Raw genomic sequence first — 6,887 nt, forward strand, 5'->3', positions numbered from 1 at the left:
GACTGGAAATACTTCATTCGTCCTTTGAATACTCAAATACTAAAGTGTAAAACCATGTCAGTCCAGGACACGGGCTGTGTTTTCAGGGTCAAGTGAAGGTGGCGCTAACGCACCCGCTCAACATTCAGACCTTTGGTCAGTTCAAGGCAGGCGTGTGTTTACTTCATGGGTCAGTGATGGAGACCTGAATATATTTGATGGTTATATTTGATGGATATATTTGATGGTTATATTTGATGGATATATTTGATGGATATATTTGATGGTTATATTTGCTCCAGTGTCTTTAGAAGTCTCTGTGTTTTTGTTGTAAATAGTGATGATCACTGTGTGGATCCTCCTCCTCTTCACCACATGTAATTCAACATTTGTATTTGTCTTTGAACACACGGGTAACAGCGTTGCGTTCACTTCCCTCTGTAGAGAATCCTCCCACTCCAGTAATAAGAACCCACTCAGACACAAGAAGACATAAAACGAGCAAAAACACTTCAGCTCCAATCAGGCTCCTATAGAAAAATTGCTGCAGTTTCAGCTTCACAGTAAATATGTGATGTTGTGTGGCTGCGGCCTGGAGTGTGTGTAGGCTATAATCCAGAGACATCAGAGAAAATCCAGCATGTCATCTCCTCTAATGCAGCAGGAGACCATCTGATAATCAGGCTGGCAGCTGCGCTCACTTTTACTTCTACTGTAAAAGTTGATGAATCAGACTTGGCTTCACAATTACCAGCCCTGCAGGCTCCTCCACTTTCTTCTGTCTCTGCTCGTATCTGGCTGCTCCTCCTTCTCCCCCCTCCTCCCCCCCCCCCCCCCTGCCCCCCCCCCCCCCTGCCCCCCCCCCCCCCTGCCCCCCCCCCCCCCTGCCCCCCCCCCCCCCTGCCCCCCCCCCCCCCTGCCCCCCCCCCCCCCTGCCCCCCCCCCCCCCTGCCCCCCCCCCCCCCTGCCCCCCCCCCCCCCTGCCCCCCCCCCCCCCTGCCCCCCCCCCCCCCTGCCCCCCCCCCCCCCTGCCCCCCCCCCCCCCTGCCCCCCCCCCCCCCTGCCCCCCCCCCCCCCTGCCCCCCCCCCCCCCTGCCCCCCCCCCCCCCTGCCCCCCCCCCCCCCTGCCCCCCCCCCCCCCTGCCCCCCCCCCCCCCTGCCCCCCCCCCCCCCTGCCCCCCCCCCCCCCTGCCCCCCCCCCCCCCTGCCCCCCCCCCCCCCTGCCCCCCCCCCCCCCTGCCCCCCCCCCCCCCTGCCCCCCCCCCCCCCTGCCCCCCCCCCCCCCTGCCCCCCCCCCCCCCTGCCCCCCCCCCCCCCTGCCCCCCCCCCCCCCTGCCCCCCCCCCCCCCTGCCCCCCCCCCCCCCTGCCCCCCCCCCCCCCTGCCCCCCCCCCCCCCTGCCCCCCCCCCCCCCTGCCCCCCCCCCCCCCTGCCCCCCCCCCCCCCTGCCCCCCCCCCCCCCTGCCCCCCCCCCCCCCTGCCCCCCCCCCCCCCTGCCCCCCCCCCCCCCTGCCCCCCCCCCCCCCTGCCCCCCCCCCCCCCTGCCCCCCCCCCCCCCTGCCCCCCCCCCCCCCTGCCCCCCCCCCCCCCTGCCCCCCCCCCCCCCTGCCCCCCCCCCCCCCTGCCCCCCCCCCCCCCTGCCCCCCCCCCCCCCTGCCCCCCCCCCCCCCTGCCCCCCCCCCCCCCTGCCCCCCCCCCCCCCTGCCCCCCCCCCCCCCTGCCCCCCCCCCCCCCTGCCCCCCCCCCCCCCTGCCCCCCCCCCCCCCTGCCCCCCCCCCCCCCTGCCCCCCCCCCCCCCTGCCCCCCCCCCCCCCTGCCCCCCCCCCCCCCTGCCCCCCCCCCCCCCTGCCCCCCCCCCCCCCTGCCCCCCCCCCCCCCTGCCCCCCCCCCCCCCTGCCCCCCCCCCCCCCTGCCCCCCCCCCCCCCTGCCCCCCCCCCCCCCTGCCCCCCCCCCCCCCTGCCCCCCCCCCCCCCTGCCCCCCCCCCCCCCTGCCCCCCCCCCCCCCTGCCCCCCCCCCCCCCTGCCCCCCCCCCCCCCTGCCCCCCCCCCCCCCTGCCCCCCCCCCCCCCTCCTCCCCGTCCTGTTATTGCTCCGTGTCCTCGGCCAAACGTGTCCTCGGCCAAAACTTCACTCTCTGGCATCAATTGTGGAGTGTTAGAGCGGCGGAGTTGACGTGTGGACCTGTAGGTGGTGATCAGCTTTTATTTATCTGCCAATACCTTTTATTGATTTGATGATTAGCCAATGAAAGGTCAGTAAATATTGATGGAGGGAAACAGAGAAAGGTGTAAATTCATGCTGACCGATCTCGTGACACCAGTGAGTGAAATGTCTTATTTTTAACTGCTGCTTGGACCTGTGGAGTAGTGATGGGACCAGGAACCACGGTTTGGCCAACAGTCACACCAGATCTGTAACTTCTGACTGTTGTGTTCAACCTAAAATAATGCATCAGTAAAATAGAGAGAAATCTGAACACACACTCCAGCCCAGTAGGTGGCAGTAATAGTTGGAGGTCAGTGGAGATTTCTTTTGATTATCCTAATATAAACTGCAATAAGATCAAGGTCGTGTGTGACTTGCGTGGTGTGTCATATGTCAGTGTTTTTTTATTAAATAATTAATTGAATTAATTCATTAATTAATTACAAAATACAGCATTTAATTTACAAAACTTTAGCCAATTCAACAGAGTTTCTTTTTGTTCTTCAGATTATTAAACTCATTAACCTCTGCTCCTGGTTCTAAATATAGTGTTTTATTTATTTATTTATTCTTCTTTTTTCTTTGTCGTGACGATTCTAAGAAAACCTTTTTGTTTTATTTTAAATGACGGCTGAGCTGAGTCATCTCTCCTGGAGGAGGGAACAGAACAGACACAGATAAAACTGTCACTGCAGCAGCTGTAAAGACTGATCCTAAAAACATCGTCCACACACGAGGATGATGGGAAGTCTTCAAGGCTTTTCCAGGTCTTTGACCACAGCTCCAGGCCCTGGAGATAAAAGAGTCGTCACCAAACTTCTCCAGGTGCATGAGCCACGTCTCTCTCTGTGTGTGTGTGTTTGTGTGAGTCCAGGATAATAAAGATGGAAAAATAACATCCTGAGGTGAGGTTTTTACCCCCCCCCCCTCCCCGTCCCCTCCCTCCCCTTTTATAAAACTAAGGGATTAAAGCAGCGTCCAGCTGTGCCCGCTGCTCCACTGGCTGACAGCACAGGAACACGTGTCACAAACAGCTGACGCTGCGGCGTTTGTTTCCAGCAGAACACGGAGCTGAATTATGATTATTCCTCTTATTATTACGGCTGAGTGTGAGTGTGAGTGTGTGTGTGTGAGTGTAACTCCTGCTGCAGTCTGGATCTTATGACCTGTCACCCAGGACGAGTTTCTCTGTGGAAAGGTGTAAAAGTTTTCACTGTGATGACTGTAGCGCAACAACAGGCCACCGTGTGGCAGTGAAACTGATTTGTGTGTCAGAAGAGAGACATTTCACTGCAGCTGTTTTTATTGTTGTTATTAATGATAAATACAACGTTGGAATTCCAGCTTTGAGACCTGGTGTGTCCAAAGACTGGCTCTGGGACCCGTTCTGGCACGAGGACATTTTGCGTCCAGGGTCCAGACATTTTGATTTACAAATCAGTTTTTCTCTGTCTGTCAATTCTGTTGTTCGGCTTTTGTTACTTACTCACTTTGTTTTGGACAAAATATTTTAGTAGACATTTGGGACGTAGTTTTTGTTATTTAGTTTTTTGTGTGCATCATCGGCCCCCTAGTGGCCTGATAAACTCTTCACAAGCATCCAGCAGTGGATGAGTGTAAGAAGAGGTGAAAACAGTGATGGAGTTTATATTCCTGTTGTGTAGAGAATTGTTAACCAGGAGCAGCTCCGTTAGCGGGGAGCTAACAGAGGCCATCTGGGGTAAAGATGCCGTTGATGAATGGGTTTCATCGAAGTCGTTTTATGTCGTTTTCCTCACATTTCTGACGGAACACAAACCCTTCATTAAAGATCGTTGGACGACTTTAAACCGATCTCACTCCTCTGTAACCACGGGAACCTTCACCTCTTTTATTGCAGCTGGAAATTGCCTGTGTCCGTAATGATGGACTGACCCCGCCCCCTTTTCTGCGCCCCCACACTCTGAGGGTCATGGGAAATTACAGACATCAAGGCAGAGGCCGTTAATTCGCACACACGCCTGAGATGTGGATTTAATCGTTTTACTCTGAGCACCGATTGAAAACCACTTATTTTTCAGGAAATCAAAAATGTTGGTGTGTCGGAGTCGAGGGTTTTTTTTTTTGTTGAGTGAGTGAGTGTGAGCAGCTGCAGAGATCAGGGTATATTTACAACACAGCAGTGCAGTGTGTGGAGGAGGACCAGCGTCGGTGCTGGTGTGTATGACTGAGCCTGGTCATGTGACCGCTGTAATAATAATCTGAGGCTGTGTGCCATCCTGGCCTCTGGGTAAACCACAGTCCACGCTGCTCTGTTCATTTGTCTTTTCCTGTTCTATTTTCATCCTCTGGTTCTGACCCTCATTGTCCATCATCAGCCTCGGAGATCGAGCGCTCGGACCAGCCTCCCCGCGGTCCTCCACTCCTCCACACTCCTGACGTGATCTTTGCTCAGAAATATCGTCAATAAGACAGTTTTCGTTTTTTTTTTTTTTTTTTTTTGTTTTTTTTTTTTTTTTTTTTGTTTTTTTTTTTTTTTTTTTTGTTTTTTTTTTTTTTTTTTGGTTTTTTTTTTTTGTATGGTAGCAACGATTCCCGGCTCTTTGATTTGTCCAAACGTTTGTAGCACAGAGATGGTGGAATCATTGACTCAGGCGTCGCTTTTCAGCCACTGAGAAAGAACACAGTATTTTTAGAACATTGACGTCTGTTTGTTGCTTTGTTCAGTGTCTTTTATGCTTTTTCTACGTTTTCTGTTCAAGTCCTTTGGTTTTAGTTGTTTCATATCTTGACTGTTAATCAGGTCAACCAGACCAGACCAGTTTGACTGGAGATCATTTGAAAAATGATGATAAAATCATATTGTGAATGAAAAAAAAATGCAAATCATATATCGTGAATTAAGATTATCGTTATATCTCTAAACTACCATTAATAGTAATTGTAGTTCTACAAGTACTAACTACTACTATAGAAGTCAACAAGGTTAGGTTCCTGGCATAAATGTCAGAGTTTGGTAATAATTGATAAAAAATATAAAAAGACAAAAAATACATAATAAAAACTAAAAGTCCAACTTTGTTGAGTCATTTCTACAGATTAAAGTCTCACCTCAGGCGTTAATACTTTGGCCTGTTTTAGTTCTTTATCTTAGGAGAATGAAAGAACAGAGTTCTCCTCCTCACTCTGTTCTTCTGTGAATATTCCTGCAGCACACGTACGAAGAACCCAATAAAAAAGTTCTTCTCTCCTCTGTCCAGACTCTCAGGCTTCACTGTGTTTCATCAATCATTCACGTTCACAATATCAGTGTCCTGCTGCTGCTGCTGATGCTGCTGATGCTGCTGCTATAGTAACTGCTGCTGCTGTAACTGCTGCTGCTGCTGCTGATGCTGCTGCTATAGTAACTGCTGCTGCTGTAACTGCTGCTGCTGCTGCTGCTGATGCTGCTGCTATAGTAACTGCTGCTGCTGTAACTGCTGCTGCTGCTGCTGTTACTGCTGCTGCTGCCGTGTGGACTGGTCTGGTCTGGTAGATTGCTGCTGTGGTGGTCAGATGTTTACAGCCTCCTCCCCCCACCTCCCCCCCCCCCCCCCCCCCCCCCCCCCCCCCGAGCCTCCTTTTCACCCATCACTTGCGTCTGCTCGTGTCAGTGCAGAGGTGGACAGATTGTGTCTGGCCCTTGCGTGTCCGTGCCCTTTTGTTTGGCGTCCCAGCGGACCGCCCTTTCCGTGACAGGCCCAGTGTTCAGGTGGAAACCCCGCCGAGCGACCCTGCTGGCAGGTTAAGTGCTCTGGCACGTCACCGTGGGGACTAAAGGCGGACCAGAACTGAAAGACGAGGTGTTCCTCCTCTGCTCTTAATGGATTCTCGTGCAGCGCAGCCATCGCGTGTCAAAAATCTGATTTTTCTTTTCTCCACGGCTTTAATATTTCATTCTGCCTCCTTGTAGAATATTTGTCCAAAAAATCCCACGGCTGCGCTGAAATTGAGTTGTCTTTTTCATATGGTGAACTTTTACGATTGTTCTCACCAAGGTTCATGAAACGAGAATATAATAAATCTTCTGACTTCGTGTCTTCAAGTCAAACGGAGCTTCTGTTTGAGAAGCCGAGGTCGAGTAATAAGAGTCGGGGCCAAAAGACCTTTTAGTTTTCACCAGCTGCTCTTTGTTAGTCCAGTTTGGTGTGAAACGTCCGACTGTGTGATCTAAAACAGGCACCTGGCACCGATGGTTGGGCCACCTGCTGGTCTGATCTAGGTAGTTCTCTTGTTCAGCTTGTGTGGGGGTTAAGGGTGAGAGGGTGAGGTGGGACTAAACTAAAAATTAAACTAAAGAAACTGAGTGCAGTTAAAGATCTTTGTGTGTTTGTCTTTCTTCAATTCCTGTGATCAGATGTTCCTCTAAACAGGCCTCACGCTCAGTAAACAACAAATAAAGGAACAAATAAAAATAAACCCTGAGTGACTGTCCTTGAGTTCTAAATCAAAGGAAATAATAAAAACCAGCCCTAAAATAAATCCTGAGTGACTGTCCTTGAGTTCTAAATCTTTTCCTTGTTTCCTTGCGAGACCTTCGTCCTCGTTCCCGGGTTTTTCCACGTTCTTTTCCCTTTGCCGGAGGCATTTGCTGAACCAGCAGCTTCCTGTTTCCCAATTTCCTCCACGGTTGCCACCGACTGCAGGCTTCAGTTCAAATGTTTTCAGCAGATAATTCCCACAGA

The sequence above is a fragment of the Cynoglossus semilaevis genome, chromosome 3 (genome assembly GCF_000523025.1).
Source record: "Cynoglossus semilaevis isolate Cse_v1.0 chromosome 3, Cse_v1.0, whole genome shotgun sequence".
Classification (NCBI taxonomy): Eukaryota; Metazoa; Chordata; class Actinopteri; order Pleuronectiformes; family Cynoglossidae; genus Cynoglossus; species Cynoglossus semilaevis.